This window comes from Abramis brama (assembly GCF_963993115.1).
Source record: "Abramis brama genome assembly, chromosome: 3".
Classification (NCBI taxonomy): domain Eukaryota; kingdom Metazoa; phylum Chordata; class Actinopteri; order Cypriniformes; family Leuciscidae; genus Abramis; species Abramis brama.
Window position 1 is genome coordinate 282501 of NC_139965.1, and position 20000 is coordinate 302500.

The 20000-nt window shown below is 40.8% G+C and overlaps 1 protein-coding gene across 2 annotated transcripts in view; it reads left to right on the forward strand.

The window, feature by feature from the left end:
* nrxn2b (neurexin 2b) overlaps positions 1–20000 on the forward strand; it is a 471382-nt gene that overhangs the window by 666 nt on the left and 450716 nt on the right. The window lies entirely within an intron of this gene.

A 20000-nucleotide genomic window follows, 5' to 3' on the forward strand; every position in this document is an offset into this window, starting at 1 on the left:
TGACGGCCGTTGTGTTGTCGCGCTCTGCCTGTATTATGTTCATTAAATGATCTGAAATCAGAAGATTGATCTGTGTGTGATTTTCACATTGAGTTCATGAGTTCATGTGTAGCGAGGATGATGTGAGCGCGCGCGGCTCCTCCGCTGGGGTGCGATATACGACCTCACTGAGACAACCCGCAGAACACACACACACACACACACACACACACACACACACACACACACACACACACACACACACTCACTCTCTCTCTCTCTCTCTCTCTCTCTCACACACACTCACACTCACTCACTCACTCTCTCTCTCTCACACTCTCTCTCTCTCTCTCTCTCTCACACACACACTCACTCACTCACTCTCTCTCACACACACACACACACACACTCACTCACTCACTCACTCACTCACTCACTCTCTCTCTCTCTCTCTCACACACACACACACACACACTCACTCACTCACTCACTCACTCACTCACACTCTCTCTCTCTCTCTCTCTCTCTCTCTCACTCACACTCACACACACACACACACACAAACACACCGAGACAATTTCTTTACACAAAGAGAGGAGGATGATGACATGTGTGTATGATTTGGATCTAGCTAGTGTGTGTGTGTGTGTGTGTATTTGTACAGGCTTGTCTTCATCTGCCCTTCTCTAATAACCCCCTCCAGTTCACGAACCCCTTTGTGAAAATTTACTCATAACAATAACTGAGGCGTTTCTCTTGCAGTTGGACTCAAATATCTGAAAATGTCCTTGCAAAAAACACTGTGTGTGTGTGTGTGTGTGTGTGCGCGCACGTGCGCTGATACTCTGGCTTTGTGGTTTATTATGACATGTCATTAGTATGCTAATGATATATTGATGCGTGATTGATCAGTAGGGTATAGATGAGCCTGACTCTGTTTAGTGTGTTCAGAGCGTGTGTGTGTTCAGAGCGTGTGTGTTCAGAGCGTGTGTGTTCAGAGCGTGCAGGGGCGTAGTTTGTGGGGGGGATGGGGGGGAGATAACCCCCCCCCAATATTTATACCATGATCACAATATCAGGAGGCATACCCAAACTTCAACCCCCCCCAATGTTCAAACCAAATCTACGCCCTTGAGAACGTGTGTGTGTTCAGAGCGTGTGTGTGTTCAGAGCGTGTGTGTGTTCAGAGCGTGTTCAGTGTGTGTTGTCATGGACGTGTGTGTTCAGTGTGTGTTGTCATGGACGTGTGTGTTCAGTGTGTGTTGTCATGGACGTGTGTGTCGAGACCCAGAGTTTTCTTCCGCTGGTTACTCACCTTTGATTATTTCTAGCTAATCATGATGTTTTCCCATTAGAAAAGTATCATAAAGCAGTCAGATTGGATTATTTTGTTCATCTGTCATTGAATGTCTCGGGAAGACTGGGGTTCTATCTCTACTGGAACTATTATATGAATTGTGAATTTGATTTGCAATAATAATGGCTGCACATGGTGAAGATGGTGTTGATGATCACTTGTAAAAGTAGACGAGATTCACAATCCTTTCGTCTCTGAGAAGCTCTTGTCCAAACCAATAGTGGGTGTAGTGAGTTTCCTGTGAGTTTCCTGTGAGTTTCCTGTGGGTTTCCTGTGGGTTTCCTGTGAGTTTCCTGTGGGTTTCCTGTGAGTTTCCTGTGGGTTTCCTGTGAGTTTCCTGTGAGTTTCCTGTGGGTTTCCTGTGGGTTTCCTGTGAGTTTCCTGTGGGTTTCCTGTGAGTTTCCTGTGAGTTTCCTGTGGGTTTCCTGTGAGTTTCCTGTGGGTTTCCTGTGAGTTTCCTGTGGGTTTCCTGTGAGTTTCCTGTGAGTTTCCTGTGGGTTTCCTGTGGGTTTCCTGTGAGTTTCCTGTGGGTTTCCTGTGGGTTTCCTGTGGGTTTCTCGTGAGTTTCCCGTGAGTTTCCCGTGAGTTTCTCGTGAGTTTCTCGTGAGTTTCTCGTGAGTTTCCCGTGAGTTTCCCGTGGGTTTCCCGTGGGTTTCCCGTGAGTTTCCCGTGAGTTTCCCGTGAGTTTCTCGTGAGTTTCCCGTGGGTTTCCCGTGGGTTTCCCGTGGGTTTCCCGTGAGTTTCCCGTGGGTTTCCCGTGGGTTTCCCGTGAGTTTCCCGTGAGTTTCTCGTGAGTTTCTCGTGAGTTTCTCGTGAGTTTCCCGTGAGTTTCCCGTGAGTTTCTCGTGAGTTTCTCGTGAGTTTCCCGTGAGTTTCCCGTGGGTTTCCTGTGAGTTTCCTGTGGGTTTCCTGTGAGTTTCCTGTGGGTTGTGAGGGAATGTTTAAGCTTTTCCTCAGATGTGCTGAGCGGGACAAAGCTTCGCCTGAATGGATTTATGTTGGGATAAAATGTGTTTGGCCTAATTATGATCCGGTTCTCTTTCACCGGCCGATCTCTCAGGATCTTTGTGTGTGTTTGTTTCATAGTAAGTGTATTTGAGCATCACTTTTCAAAATGCACATTGTTTCAAAGCAGCTTTACAGAAAATAAGTGTATATCTCCCTATCCACGAGTGAAGTGTATAGCAGCGAATAGCTGGCCCGGCTGTGATTAACGTTTCAGAAGCTTTAGCTGTTACTTTAGTTCCTGTCAGCTCTTTAAAGTGGGAGATGAGCTGAAAAGCTCTTTTTGTCTTTGAACACTGATCCCGATCTCAGCGCTGTGCCGTGATGCTCCAGACGTGACCCGAACTCTTCACCTGTGTGACCCGGTGCCGGATCTGATGTAATCCCTCTCCTCTAACCAGCCAAGCTGAGATCCTGAGGTAAACAGATCTTGAAGAGAGGGAGCGCGGAGAAGTGTGTCTGAAACATCATCAGCGCTGATTAGCGATACGTGACGCGACTTCAGACGTTGTGGTGACGGAGCTGAGGCTCTTCTCTTCATGTGCTCTACAGATATGAAAGGAAAACATTCACCCAGAAATGATGAAAATGAATTATTTCAGCCAGAAGTGAATATTCTGCCGTTAGCTGCTCACCTTCATGTTGTTTCAAACTTTCTTTGCCACTGAACACAAAAGAAGAAAATGTGAAAACTCTTTTGTTTTCATGGAAGGAAGTGAGGTTCCAGTCTCTCCTCATGGGATGTCGAAACAGATGTTTAAAAGCACTGAATATTATTAAGGCACGAGAAAAAACATAATGGGGTGCTGATTGCACAGTTCTTCTGCAGACGTTATAATAGTTTCTGTTCTGCGAGATACTGTTCACCATCAAGGTTTGAGGCTTCCAGGACTTCTCCGGTACAAGCAGAAACAAATGAACCATCTCTTCAAATTAGACACTTGAAATTATGTCTTCAATATGCAATCAAGATAAAGACACATCAACATAATCCAGCGGATAAGTCAATCTTCTACCCACGATGTCCACATCTGTACGAGGCCAGACCCAGTTATATCAGGCCCTTTGGAATATGAACAAGACCTCATATTAACAATCTGTGCCAGATTCACTTCTGTCCATGGAGTTTGAAAGAATTATGGATCAATTTGGAATTGTCCTGTAATAAGAAGGCTGAAACTTATCCACATATTCATCATCAGCATGTCTTGACATACAGTAAGAAGCCTTTTCGGTATCATAATCCTGTCTCTACTGATGGGTCTTGATTGACAGTCGTGGATCTGCAGTAACTGGCGTCCAACAGTATTCAGATCCCAGACCAACGGTCCAGTTTTCCAGCAGAAGCTCGAGCTCGATTACTGGCTCTGAGAACAGAACTTCATTGTATTTACTGATTCAGAACCCGTCTACAAGCTCTGGAGTCTATGAAGACAAACCGTCCAATAATCATTGAAATATTAAAGCAAATCTTTTACAGAGACTCAAGTACAACATTGTTTTCTGCTGGATTCCAGGACAGAGTGGCATTATTGGAGATCGACTTCTTGCTCATGGTTGCAAAACAAGCTCTTGCAGAAAGAATCAGCGAATGACCTCGGACATCAAGCCCTTATTCAACCAATATATATATATATGAGAAATGGCAAGCAATGGGTAGAATGTCAAAATAATGAATTATTTGAAGTAAATTCTATGGTTGGAAAAAAGATGTGTCCATGCTTTTAAATCAAGACATGATGACGTTGTATATTCCAGGTGTGGGATGGGTCATGCTAGACTGACTCGAGGGTGTTTATTGTCCTCTCGGACTGCCTTATTTTTAATGCTATGAGACGGCGCTTTTTATCAGGACAAACTTTTAAGGGCTTATTTATGTATCCAGGAAAACGTGTACAATTTATAGCACAAGTACATTTAAATAATAATGTTTTATTTTTTCATTATAATGTATTCATGATATTATGTTGTTCAATGTTTATGTTTCTGCCATGTAATAGCCAGTGATGCTGAAATATAGACGAACATGTCGAACTGGCCGTTCCCTGATGACATTTATATCAGGAGAAAACCCAGAAACATGTTCTTTTAAACAAAATCCTTCATTCCTGAAGCATGTCTTATTCCACTGCTAGATTTAATCCTTTTTTTTGTTCAGCTAACCCTTATGTAGAAATTCTTAAAGTTAAACCAGATAAAGTTTAAGAGAGCCAAAATAAATAGTAAAAACCTGATATAGTTTTCCATACATTTTGCTCACTATGAAAATGTCCTGCCGTTAAAGAACAAACAAGCAAACACACTGGGCGTTCAAATCACATGTAATTTGTTTGAAAAGAGCGAATCTGAAGAAAATCACACAGGCTTGGAGTGATGTGAGGGAATGATGACAGAATGTGAACGAGAATGAAGAAGACAAACGTATATTTTGGCTCCTGGTTTCTGTGGTCAGCGTTGAGCAATCGCTGCTTTGAATGAAACAGTGAAGAACAGTGATTTTACTGATGGTAGCCAGAGAACTGGAAGGAGTTTAATTTCAATAATTGTGTCACGGCGGCTCAGGAAGATTGAGCTGAAATAAGCTGGATCGCCAGAAACGCTCTGATCTCTTTCTCTCACTGAAGAGGAATTGCACATGCCAGCTGCACCTCGACTTGAAAGTGAATTCCTTCCATTTCATTTAAGAAGAATCTTAAAAATCAATCCAGAGTGACTGAGTGAAATGATGTGCAGATTTCTCCATGTTCAGTGAAGTGATTAAATCTGAGCGTTTCTGAGTTAAAGCGCTGAGACCTGAAGACGAGGAGGACGTTCTTCATTTCTTCATCTGATGCTCCTCTGCTGGCTTTGAGAAACACTGAACCTGTAATGCTGTATCATTTTGAAGATCGCGTTGAACAAACTTTAATGTAATTAATAAGCACTTAGGGGTCATGAAGTGCATTTTCAGATCTTTATATGATGTTTCTGGAGGTTAGACATATTTTTTTATATACTGTGTATTTGTAAAAATGATAATTTTCCATCCTGGTTTCAGAAACCGCAGTAAACGCAGTTGAACTTCATCACACCGTATTATTAACACTTTCAATTAATGTTCAAGTCACTTACAGTGGAAGCCTTATTTTTTTTTACTTGATTATTATTATATATTATATATTTGTACAAAATATAATTATATTGGCCTATATGATTTACTTTAATGCTGTGAACAATATAATATAATATAATATAATATAATATAATATAATATAATATAATATAATATAATGCAGTCTGATTAAACACACAAGCCTGTATTTTGTACGAAGAAAGATCTTTGTCTATATTTGTGGCCAAACAGCGTTATCCATGTTGTTGCGATTGCATCGCTAGAATAAGCTAATGGTGAAACTGATAGCGTTTTTCATTTAATTACAATATGAGGACTGACGGTAGGCTATAAAAATCAGCGTTTCTGTGTAGGTGATGACAACCATCTTGACAGCAGCAATCAAAGCATCGCTAATTACGGTAGACCTTAATTTGAGATAGTAAATTTGTTCCTAATCAAAGGGAACACTCGAGCACAGAACAGCTGGGTGAGTTTTGTATTGGCTTATTGGATACAGTAAATGAAGACTGTCAACTTCTTTTCAATACTCTTTCATCACCCAAAACACTCCCACTCTCTGCTGTATATTCATAACCAATTATTTCAAAACCAACAACCAAGCCACACAAACAATGCCATTGGCACTAGTCTACATTGCAGACATGTCTCTTAATGCACATAACTTTTCACCTTTTTGCACAATCTTGAAAAAAGTACTATTGTTGAAATTCTCAGATCAAGCAAACTTCAACGCACCCTTATCCACTACCTGCTAACGTTAGTGAACCGCACCCGAGCAAGCACACTTCGCAGTTCCCCCGGAAATGCATTCTAGTTATTGCAGTCATCCTACATTATTGTGATTAATAACCAGGATGATATGGTGACAGGTCTACTGGACGTCTGTAGATGACCTGCAGTCGTGCGCTTCTATCAGTTTGGTCCGACACGAGCCTGTCTTACGTCTCACTCGTCCACGGCTGGACACAGAGAAACCCTGAAGACAAGAACAGAGCCGCCATTTCACAAGGAAATCTAATTCTGCAGCCCTAGTTAAGTATATAAGTATATTTATTCAGTATATTTATTATAGAAGTGTATTTATTCATTTATTCATTAAGTATATTTATTGATTTAGTGATGAGTGTGTCATACAATAAGACAAAAAGAAATAAACCAAAGGAGTAACCTGCGGCAGAATGTGCAGAGAGACTAGTTAGTGTGTGTGTGTGTGTGTGTGTGTGTGTGTCTCTGCAGTGCTGCTGCTGATTCAGCGTTTCTCTTCAGTTCTCTGTGTGTGTGTGAATGAGAGTTCAGCACTCTTATCTGAACAGCTCACAGTTTAACACACACACACACACACACACACACACACACACACACTCTCCAACACACACACACTCTCCAACACACACACAGGATTCAGGCTTGCTCCTCTGGACCAGAGCAGGTATTTTGTGATCGGGCAACTGTAAAGGACGCCTATTTCTGTGGCACAATAGAACCGGTTGATTGTGTCTGGGCTGCCCTGATCTCTGCCTGATTTATCTGTTCAGTTTGTGCATCCAGCGTTCCTTCATTACGTCTCTGTTACATTGACACCATTGACTCTCTCTCTCTCTCTCTCTCTCTCTCTCTCTCTCTCTCTCTCTCTCTCTCTCTCTCTCTCTCTTACTCACTCACACACACACACACTCTCTCTCTCTCTCTCTCTCTCATTTTCATTTGTTCTCAAATGTGCTTTTCATTGGCATGTCAGACATTAGCGTATAGAGCATCAGTGCGTCAGTACTTGCATATTCTGCTGTTGTGTATTTTCTAGGGGTGTGTGATAGTTTTGCTTTAAATAAGGTTTTTATATACTATTGAAATTCCAGTATCACAAAAAAATCCAAATTTCAATATCACAAAAATCTAATACTACAAAAAGTACTATATAAAACCATCTCAAGCTTCCTGAAGACAAGTCAACAACAGTCAGTATCTGCGTTTACAGTATCCTTAATAATCTGATTGTAATATCGGACTACTAGCACAAAAATCACATGTAACCACGTCAATCGGCATGAATTGGCCAAATCCGATTAAAATTTTATTCGGCTTGTAAGGGGTGGGTTTTTTTCCAACATTTTCTAATTCTGCTGTAAACGGCAGGACTTTATGCAGGAGTTAAACAGCGTGAGAGCGGCTGCTGACGATTGTTCTGGTCATTTCTCTGATTCATGAATGTAAAAGCTGATGGTCAGCCTCACACTCTCGACTGAACACTTCAGCTCCTTTATTGCCAATCCTGATTGCACTATGACCGTTTATATGCATTGATTTTATTTATTATGTTGTGTGTTTTGCTCTCGGAGTCTTTAAGTTTAGACTGCAGACCTTCATGCCTGATTGAATCAAAACTGGAAATCTGCAAAGCAAGCAAACATTTTGGATTTGCATGGTCCCAGAAACTATGAATGGGAAGATTCTTCAGTTGTTTTGAGCTGATTTTGCACATAGTTTTTTTTTTTTTTTTTTTCTAAGTTTTTTTTTTTTTTAAGCTCCTCACAGTAACATAAAAAATATATATATTTACAGTCTGAATCAAACCATTTTCATTATGTTGTTTTTGCTTATGTTATGATTTTCCCCTTCAGACATATTTACGCATATGAATTGTGAGGATAAATATTTTCACTGGAGATGGAGACAGATAGTCTCAGACAGAGTCTGTAGATCTATTAGTTTCTAGCTGAAGAAATAAATGTGATTCTTTCAGTCTCATTAAATGATATTAATGAATGTTCCATTTCATGTGCTGAAAGAGAAACGGCACCTGCTGCCTTCAGACACATTCCAGCTACACACACGTGAGTGTGTGTGGGAGTGTGTGTGTGTGTACAAAACTGTATGAAAGTCAAGGACAAGGGGTTTATTTATTTTATCTGCTGTCACCTTCATTGGTGTGTTGAGAGGAACTCCTAGACCAAACTCTCTGTCTCTCTCACTTCATCAGGTCAGGTGCTTCTGAGGAAAAGTCTAGTCACGGGACTATTAGTCTGGATCTTATTTCCTAAACAATCTGCTGTTCTAGACATTGGCCACTTTGTTCCGGTTAGCTGCTGCTAAAGCTGTTTCTATGAGTGTGTTTTGGTTGCATGAGAGAACGCTGATTTTCGATGGCAAACGTGAGTTTTGAAATGTTGCAGTGCTTCAGTTGCGCATGCAGCTGCTTTCAGCACCACAGACGGCACCACATGTTCAATATTGCATGTTCAGGACCACGGATAGCTCCACACGTTCAGCACCACATGTTTCAGAACCACGTTCAGCACTCACACACTCAACATCACACGAGTGTGTTCAGAACCACGGACAGCGTAACATGTTCAGAACCGTGGACAGCTCCTGGCGTCCAGCATCGCGATTTCAGACCAACGGACAGCTCCACATGTTCAGCTCCATGGGCAGTTTTACATGTTCGGCACCACAGACAGCTCCGTATGCTTAGCCCCACGGACAGCTGCACACGTTCATCGTCACATGTTCACCATCACATGTTCAGCACCAAGGGGCGACTCCACATGTTCAGCACCACGGACAGCTCCACACGTTCAGCACTCTCACACACTCAACATTGCATGTTCAGAACCACGGACAGCGTAACATGTTCAGCACCGTGGACAGCTCCTGATGTCCAGCATCGCGATTTCAGACCAACGGACAGCTCCACATGTTCAGCTCCATGGGCAGTTTTACATGTTCGGCACCACAGACAGCTCCGTATGCTTAGCCCCACGGGCAGCTGCACACGTTCATCGTCACATGTTCACCATCACATGTTCAGCACCACGGGCGACTCCACATGTTCAGCACCACGTGTTCAGTTTGTGTGATGGTCGTTTGCTCTCATCTGTCTCTCTGTTTAATTCAAATGTAAATTATAAAAAGGACAGTGTCAAAACAGGTGGTTTTTAACTTAATTTAATGTGCCTCAACTTGACCATTTCAGCGTATTTTTGGTACTCAGACATGTATGTTGTATGCAATTGTTTTGATAGAGGGAAACAAGATACTACATTTCTTACTTTTAACTTTATTTGCTCTTCACACATTCTTCTTTAAACACAATAAGTATCAGCTGTTTGAAAAGTGACCCACATTTGGTTTTCGACCATTGAAAATGGGTAAAATTCTACAATTTGGAAGTGGAGTCACACTGAGATCCCCATATCTATGAAACTGAACCATATAGAACCTTAAAATGGAGATTACAAAAGAAACGTTTATTAAGAATGAACTAGAAGGATATTAAGATTTCTTTAGTACTTCTTGATTTACATGCACATACACTTTGGAAAAAGAATATTTATGGCATTCAGACATGAATGTTCTTCATAGTCAACATGTTCTTCGTGCAGTTTCTGGGGGAAACAAGATACATTTCTCTTTTCAACATTATTTGTTCTTCAGACATTGCTCTTTGGGGAGAGTAAGCTGATGAAAAGTTACCCACGTTTGGTTTTTGACCACTGAAAATGTGTTCAGTTTAATAATGGAGCCACACTAAGATTTCCATATCTCTGGAACTGAAGCATATTGGGCATTAAAAATTGAGAAACCAAAAGAAAAGATTAAGATCCAGAATCTAAAGGAATATTAAGAGATTTTTAATACTTCTTGAGTTACAGGCATGTTAACTTCTGGGAAAACAAACACAAGAATGTCCGATTTTTGAACGCACATTGTTGGATTATAATGCAACAAAGATTGCTAAAGTCAACATAATTAACTAGTAGATTTTCCAGTCTCAGTGTAAAAATAAAATCATGCAGCTGCCATCTTTCTAAAGTCATTTTTACCCCCCCGTTATTTGGCTCCAAATCTCAGGTGAAAATTGTCATTTTGACCCCCTCGACAAAATAGTGGATTTTTTTTTTTTGGCTTTGTTCATCATTTATGTATTTCTTTCAGCAGAAAAAATAAAAGATAAAAAAAATGCCAGGGACCTTTGGTTGAGTTGATGAGGAATGACCCTTCTCTTCTCTGATGACGAGGGCGGGGCAAACTGTCACTCACATGAGATCCACCAATAGCAAACCACAATCATCCAATCAATTCCCCACGGACACAATCAAGCCCCGCCCACATTTGTTCTTGTTCCAGAAGCGGATATACAGAACAATAGAGGAGAAAAGACCAGCGCAACTTCAATTTCAAAAATGAAAATTTTACCAGCTGTACTGTAGTACCGAGTGCTAACTGTACCGACTGATAGGCGGATGCTTTTAGACGTTCCCGTGTGTATTTGTGTGTGAGTGTGTGTGTGTTCTGTGAAGAGCATCAAAAGTTGCAAATTACAGTGTGTTTGGCAGTGTTGAGCTTTGTAGCCAATCATAGACATATCTGTTGAGCATGTGAACGCAGTGGCCAATCAGAGGAGTTTAAGGTAGCCAGGATCCTCTCAGTAGACCAAAATAAAAATCCATCGGCCTTATCAGTCGGTCAGGATCATTCTCTCTAATGTAAAGCTTTTCTCTTTCATTTGAGAAAATGAAATGTGTCTGGCTGATGCTTTTATTAAACGTGATTCAGTTTATGTCATTTTGCTTGTGATCTTCCTTATTTGTCTCTTTGGTTAAAAGCATCTGCTAAATGAATGAATTCGAGTATGTGTGTGTGTCTGGGATTCTAATGGATGACCTTGAGCTTGATGACTCTGACGGCCACACACACACTCGAGCCGGTGACGTCAGCACACACTCATGGACTCTGTCAGTGGATCTTCAGGACAGAATGATGTGTGCACTGGAGGTTGTAATTTGACGTTGCGTTTTGTTTTTATCTCTCGTGTGAGAGCCTGTGATTTCCTCTCAGAATCTCACGCTGGGCTGAAAGCAGAAGAATCTCGTCTGTCGCACATGTACAATTTGGCAGCATTTGAGAGGATTCTTTTTAAATAATACCAGCGTTGACTGATTACATGTTTGGCCGAGTGTGAACAGAACAGAAATGGTGTGTATGCAGAAAGTTGTGTAGTGTTGATGTAACAAACAAACACATTTCAATAATGTCTTAATTACTCAGCGTCTCTTTTAAACATGTGTTTTTCACACTTAATGTTGTGTGTTGAATCCTCATCTTTTGTGTGTGTGAGATTCTCACTGATGTGTGAGATTGACACGAGACCTGAGAGGAAAAGCAACATATGCAGCGCGACATAATGAAGATTCAGAGAGAAGAAGAAAGATGGAGACGACTTTGTTTTTGGCGTTTGGGCACAAGGTCGTTTTTACACACACACACACACACACACACACACACACACAAACAGCCTGACAACATGCTGAGTCAAATGTCATTCTTGATTAGACGTGGCTTGCGGTGTGTGTGTGTGTGTGTGATCTCTCATTCTTCTCTCTGTTTGTGTTTATACTGGCCTCTTGTATTTATATGCACTCATAGACATAAATATGAAATGAAAGCGGGTACATACTCAAATACACACATACACACAGTTTCTCACACAGAGAGAGATGACAAATCCTTACAGATTCACTGTGGTGTGTTAATACAGGTGCTGGTTCACATCTGTGTGTGTGTGTGTACATCCTGGATTCAGTGATGAATGTCTGACGAAAGAGAAGATGTTCTTCAGTCTTTCGCTCCTCTTTCTGTGGATCTGAGCAGCTTCAGTGTGTGTGTTAGTTGTCAGGCGGCGTGTTTCTTGGCTCTTCTGTATAAACTGGATCTGGTTTTGTCTGGTGATCCTGTAGGAGGAGGTTAACTCGACTCTCAGACGCTCGGCTCGCTGACTGGCTTTATTGAGAGACTCAGTCTTCGTTTGTCTCGTCGGCTCTCAGATTACTTGCTTGTTCTTTTTTAAATTAACATCTATGACTCCATCTCCAGTGTACACTTAATTATAAGTATTAGCAGGAGTAATTATAATTATTATTTTTTTGCACATGGATAGATTTAACGGCATGCTAGTTCAATAACCCTTTCCAGCATTTCCCTGTGACCTCTTTTGCTTGCTAATTTCCTCTCATTGCCTTCTTGGCTTTGCTGATGTATTACCCACAGTTCATTGCACTCTGAGCCTCTGGTGTCATTTTAATGACCAAAAAACTCATTTAGCAAAATTGACCAGCAGAAATCTTGTGAAATTAGTTTTACCCACTGAGTGTGTGTGTGTGTGGCCAGCAAGTAAAGTACACATATGAATCAATATTCCATTTTAATATTTAGATTTGAAGAAGTGAGGCTGTGTAATTTGTGGGCTGGTAATCAACCGTCTGTTCTGGCTGATACTCGTACTCATCGATTGATTTGTGTTTCACGTTTGAGCCGCTTCACCCAGGATGGCTAACTTTCTGATTCCTTAAAAAACACCCAAGGTTTGTAAATGACACGAGGCAACTGAACTGAACTTGACCGAATCACATTGATGCTCTAATTTTATATTAATGTATGAAATGAATGTGTTTCTGTATTTTCAGCTCTTCTCGTGTGATTGCCTCCTCAGGATGAATCGTTTGTTCCGTTCTATAAGTTTCTTTTCATAAACTTATTCATTTTTATTCTTTATTCTTTTTATTCTTATTCTTTTGCATTACATTATGAATTAATGTAAATGTTAAAGTGTAACATTTTTGATTTCCTGACAAATTAGCAGTACTTTGCATAAGTTATGAAATGTTATAAAATCCTATAAAATATCAAATCAGATAATTGTCATGTTGTCGGTCAAACTCAAGAGGTCCAATGGAGGTGTTGGCTGTCGAACTCTTCTTTGGTTTGGATTCACTGATCTTTGGCTTGAGTCTTTTATTTCGATATTTGGCCCAGGTGACGTGATGATGCGTTCATGTACATCTTTAGCTAATCAATAGAAAAGATGCTGGTGACCAAGTGTCTTGTAACTCTTCTGCTTCTATTCTGCTGCTTTTGTCGCTCTGCAGTTTGCCTTTGGAAAGCTCTAGCAACATTGTATAACATCATTGTTTGGAATTTCCCAGTTTGTTTATTAAGCGTGCAGGGCAATCACCCATAAGAGCATTACAATAATCTAGCCTTGAGGTCATGAACTCATGAACTGACTGTTCCGCATTTTTCATTGAAAGCATTTGACGTAATTTAGATATATTTTTAAGATGTAAGAATGCGGATTTGCTAGAAACGACTTTCAAATGAAAGATTGGTATCAAAGAGCACACCCAGGTTCCTAACCAACGACGAAGACTTGACAGAGCAGCCATCAAGTGTTAGACAGTATTCTAGGTTATTACGTGTGGACGTTTTGTCCAATAATTAGAATCTCAGTTTTTTCAGAATTAAGTAGTAGGAAATTACTGGTTATCCAATTTTTTTTATCAGCTATGCATTCCATTAATTTTATGAATTGGTAAGTTTCTTCCTAATGATATCTCCTAAGGGTAGCATGTACAGTGTGTGTGTGTGTGTGTGTGTGTGTGTGTGTGTGAGGGTAGCATGTACAGAGTGAACAGCAGCGGTCCTAGTACTGAGCCTTGTGGTACGCCATACTGACCTTGTGATCGATGAGACATCTCTTCATTTACTGCTACAAACTGATAACGGTCAGATAAGTATGATTTAAACCATGCTAGTGCAATTCCACTAATGCCAACATAATTTTCGAGTCTATTTAAAGAATGTTGTGGTCGATAGTGTCAAATGCAGCACTAAGATCGAGTAACACTAATAGAGAGATACAACCACGATCGGATGATAAGAGCAAATCATGTGTGACTCTAATGAGAGCTGTCTCGGTACTATGGTACGGTCTAAATCCGGACTGGAAATCCTCCAGATATCATTTCTTTCTAAAAAGGAACATAGTTGTGAGGATACCGCCTTTTCTGGGTTATAATTTTGTCCCTGATATTATCAATTTTGCAAGTACAGAAGTTCATAAAGTCATTACTGCTGTGCTGTTTGGAAATGTCTGGGGTTGAAGCTTTATTTCTTGTTAATTTAGCCACTGTATCAAATAAATACCTAGGGTTGTATTTGTTTTCTTCTAAGAAGTTTGAAAAATAAGCAGATCTAGCAGTTTTTAAGGCTTTTCTTCTACTTACACTCTTAATTCCTATGGAAGCAGTAAGGGTGTACTTACTTAGTTTGTCACACATGGATTTTTCCTTTTGACCTAGTTTTGGTTAAATAAATGAATACACTAAGGGTTAAACGGATAGTAGCTTTAACAAAGATTAATCTATAGTTAATTTATTCAATGAAAACTATAGTGTTATTTTACATTTAGGCCTAATCATAACACGTCTGTACATGAAATAAAAACTATGTTAGACCTTACTTTATTTCTAACTTTGCCATTGTATTTATGCTTGTAATTAATGTGTTTTTTCTTTTATTTTTTTACTGACTGTTGCCTTTAATAAAGTTTGAACTTTATTAGTTAGGCAAGTAGTTGTTTGCTGTGGTCTCTAAGTACTTAAAGTGAGCTGTAAGTAATACATGGAAAGCAAAGTGACCCCCCTCCACCTCCACCCCCAAATATATTTTCTTCTTGCTGATCCGAAAAATGACACGGTATAATATGTCATGCGTTGCTGTTCATCTGAGGTTGTATTTACCTAATTTTGATGATTTTTAAAATGATGTCCTGATACACAAAACCATAGAATTCAAAAGGGTGTCCTTTTTTCTCTCCACATGACTGTATGGCTTTATGTGAGTATATTTATGTGGGCAGAGTTATATGTTTGTAATTAGTTGAATTTAATACTGGTGAAATTGAGGATTATGAATCTGTAGAGGTTTCATTAGATGTGATCTGGCCTCTGTTGATGCAGCTGCTGATGTGTTTGGGTTTGATCAGGACTGCAGTGTTTAATGTGAGATTCTTGGGAACGTTTATCAAATGAGTAAATGACTCTGATGGGAACCTTCGGCTGCTCAAGGTGTTTTTCTGCCAGGAAGCTTTTCACAGATGGACTGAAGCTAATTAAAATACAATAATGTCCAATTTGATGTAATTATTTTTTGGCAGGAGTCTTTGGTGTCCATCTTTCGTTCAGAGAGAATCACTAGCGCTCACAATCTTCAGTCTGATGGAGCTCAACTTACTGGCTCAATAGCCATGTTTCCACAGTCGGGCTAAAAGCTAGCGTGCTAGTGCGTGCCAGGCTAGTCGCGTTTCCACTGTCACTTCCTCGGGGCTTGATCGGGCCTCCTCGGGGCCAACGGCCAATGGGTTTTTGGCCTGCCTGCCGAATACCTTGGTCCAAAGCGGGCCAACTGGGGCTTGAACAGAAGCAGGAGACGGTCAACACCGTCTCATTTCCCATGTTATTATAACAGGCTACCAGCTAACTTCAACATTTAGGATATTTTAAACAATTATCTGCTCAGAACTCTCTTTCAGACACCAGCGAGTGCTTAAAATAACTTCCTTGCGATCTGACGGGGATTCTGATCACTGCATGAAGCACAAATATATTTCTATGCGATGGGAAAGGCTACTTATGCTAATCATTACGGTAATAAATACACGTGTTTATGGAAAATACCAGAGACTGCTTGGAAGAACGTAGACAAATCATATATGATTATAATGGTGAATTTATTTGGTTTCATGTTTTATCTGTCTCTTCCCTGTTTCGTTGTTGATAAGGGACTAATGCATCCGCACACACTCCGGTTCACTGCTATAACTCATAACTCCAGTTTTCTGCTCGTGAGCTCCCTCTGTTGCTCTGGCTGAAGGTATAACAGTATAGTGAGACAGAGAGATCGCTCAAACCTCCGCAGATCGCAATCATAGCATTATTTTGTGGAAAATTGATAGAAATGCTCAGAAATGTGAATATTTTAATGATCTAAGCACATGATCTAAAGCACACGGCACAAGTACACTTAGGGCATCCGAATCCATTTTTGCTAGTTTAATGACGGGAAAAATGGTCTAAAAGGGTTGTCCCTATTCTCTTAATGAGTAATGGGTGTGTTTTGGGATTTACGTGCGTTAAACCAATCAGAGTCTCCTCTCCCATTCCCTTTAAATGCCAGTTGCGCTCGCGCCATGACAGATTCGCTATTTACATGACGGACTTTGATAGTGGAAAGACCGAACGCGTCTCCAGAGCGCAGACGGATCTGCTCGTGCGCGAGGTCAAAGTGCGCAACAGACCATCTACAGGACAAGCCGGATTCACCATATCTTTATATACACAATAATAATCTTTTACATTGTTATCCTTTTATTTTTAATATTTGCCATTAGGGCTGCACGATTAATCGCATTAAAACCGCACACGATTTGGCAAAGGCTGCGATTATTTTGTGCGCAGCTTGTCAGTGCAGTGCGGCTGATTGGTAGTTAATACTGCCCCATCTGAACACCAGAGGGCGCTCTCATGCAAACACGATAAATATGCCCCGCCGCAGAAGTACAATAATGCGCATCATTCCAGGAAATCCCTATCGCTGTATCGGAATAAACAGAAGATTGAAACGCTTTGATTAAACATGACTTATAAATACACGACTGCCTTATTCTGTGTAAGAAGCTCATCATCTCACAGGAGGAGGAGGAGCTCAACTGTCGTTATGAAGTGAGTTTGGAGTAAATGCATGTTATTAAATGTTACATGTTATTAAAAAGAGGTTCATAAATGCTTCTCATGTTTTGGAAAGATGTTTGACGCTTGTTGTTTTTTCAAATGCACGTTATAAGTGACTCAAACTCACAGTGCTTTCAGATGGAGCTGCGTTTACAGAGCCGTACATCACTGACAAACTGCGCATAAAAAATAATCGCAGCCTTTGCGATGTTAAAATCGCGATAAGCCATCTCGATTTAATTGCGATTAATCGTGCAGCCCTATTTGGCATGTTTGTGTGCTGCTGTGCGTCCCTGTGTGTTTAATAAGCAGACTGTACTCGTGTTGTGGACCCGCCTATAGGCGCACATTACTAACGCACTATTTAAATATAAACATTGACATTAGACCAGGTTTCAGTCGGTCAGCGGCTCAGTCTATTTCTGTTCCTCAAAATAGCAACGCGCCAACAATGCGCCAGAACACACTCGTTCTCAGACCGGCAGCCCATGGGCGCACAGATGGAGCAAATGCATTTGCTATTTAAACAACGCGGCGCAGGACGTGAAAATGAAAACTGCGTCAGAATGAAACTAGCAAAAAACATTTGCGCCGCGCTTGACGCTGCATTGCGCCGGGTGTAAGATAGGGCCCATGATGTTTTATCAATATTTTTCTAATTATGTAAACCTTTGGACTTAAAAGCCTTAATAGAGTTGTTTGGTACATTCCTGTGATCTTCAGTAAATGGACGCAGGTGTAACTGAATAGGTATGTGTCATTACACATTCTCTTTTTGTGTGAAATGGTACATATCAGCTTGATTCAGCATGATTGATGTGCACTCCTGACACAGATTAATACATTTATGTCACTGTAAAAAATGTTATTGTAAAACATTGGTGAAATATTTATGCTGGGATCTTAAGTCTTTAAGTGAAGACCAATCGTTGGCTTCTGTTATGCTCATTTTGTGGCTCTGACTAGTTTCAGTCAGCTGGTGAAACGGTGGGGTTTTGGGACGGCTTGTTTTAGAGCGTCTCTACTGGCCCAACAGTGGAAACACAGCTGGAGTTTGGGCTCGGTGCTTCAGGTCCTGTTAGCCCTGACTCACACTGACCCAACAGTGGAAAATTACAGATATTGATCAGTTTCTCTCCTTAAACTAGCTCTTTATATTAGTTTGGTCTTCCACTCAAGAAACAGCCATTTGTGCAACTTCAAGAAATTAAATATCGTCTAACGTAAGTGAGTGTGTGTTTGTGTGCGAGTGTGTGTTTGTGTACAAGTGTGTGTGTGTGTGTGTGTGTTAGTAGCTCTATTTCTTGTCCTTTGACAGTTTTATGAAGGAAGGAATCTAAATAAACAATCCAGAGTTGGCACAGACAGTCTGTAGGACATTTCCAGCCTCTCACTGTGGATCATAATACTGTAATTTGTCCTTTTGAGATCTGTACACTACAACACAGCAATATATTGAGCTGTTCATCATGAGCCGCTTTTCAATAATGTTCTTAGATGTTGTCTTTCTAGGGAACTTACAATTAAGAACGCAAATCATGTTAATGGCAGTTATCAGGACAGGCTGCTAAGAATAAAGGACACCAGCGCTGTTCAGCTTTAAAGGGACAGTTCTGCCAGAAATCACAATTCTGTCGTCATTTACTCTTCATAATGTTGTTCAAACCGGTATGATTTTATTCTTCCGGCTGAAGACAAAAGACAGACACATCTGACACATTCACTGATGGTTTGACAGCCATTAGTGTCAATCAAGTTATTCCCTCTCAGATTAAGACCTATTGTGTTTTACAGCTGGAACATGAAGGTGTTTGAGATTGTGAGAATTTAATTATTAATTGTTGAAGTTTTAGAAGCAACAGGGATGTTTTCACACCGTCATATTGAATCTCACAGCTGATGACGAGTATTTCTGTAGCTCTTTATACAATCATTCATAAAAATATAAAGCTTCTTTATTGGTATCGATGAACCTTTAACATCCATAAACAGAAGGTTCTTCAGATTATTAAAATGTTCTTCACAATAAGCAAAAAAGGGTTCTTTTAAGACCTGATCACTGAAAGGTTATTTTCACTCCCAGAGAGTGTCCTAAACACTATATCTGAGGCTAGAGCCCCATCCACGAGACGCCTCTACGCCCTTAAGTGGTCTGTCTTCTCCAAATGGAGTTCAGCACGGAGCCAAGATCCTACTTCATGTGAAGTACCGCTGGTACTTTCCTTCCTACATGAGCTGCTGGACGCGGGTCGTACCCCCTCCACGCTCACACTCTATGTTGGGGCCATAGCAGCGTTCCACGCTCCTGCGGCCGGCCAATCACCTTGGGTTTGGGCCTAACAACTCTAAGGTCGTCCTCAAGCCAAGGCATGGCTCTCGACCCCGTTCAGAACACAAGTTATTTCGATCTCTGCACTTCCCCCTTTTGGAAGGCGAGCAACAACTTTTCAACAACACTTACTCTGATGTGAATGGTTTTGACGCGAACTATTCGCATGCGAACTATTCGCTTTTTCGTTTCGCTTTTTTTCATTACGCGTCCGGTGTGAAAGGGCCTTTATGGCTGTGCAGTAGCACTGCGTTATTGAATAATAGGCTTCAATAAATCTGAGAAAAAGGAGTTTTCCTCATAGCGTCTAGCAAAGACGCAATACTCGTTCCAATTATCTCAGGGAACTGAGGTTACGTTAGTTCCCTGTGAACATGCGTTGTGTTCTTTGAGATCTGGGATGGTTTTAGGGTTCTGAGTTTGATTCTCTGTGTCTGACAGTCCTGATCCAGCAGCTCCAGGTTCAGCAGACGCTTCAGACTGAACACCCGTTCATTTATGTAGATGTTCAATACTGTTGAGCTTCAGCAGCAGTCCTGTCTCACTCGCTCTTTCTGTCTGTCTCACTCGCTCTTTCTGTCTGTCTCACTCTCTCTGTCTGTCTGTCTCACTCGCTCTTTCTGTCTGTCTCACTCGCTCTTTCTGTCT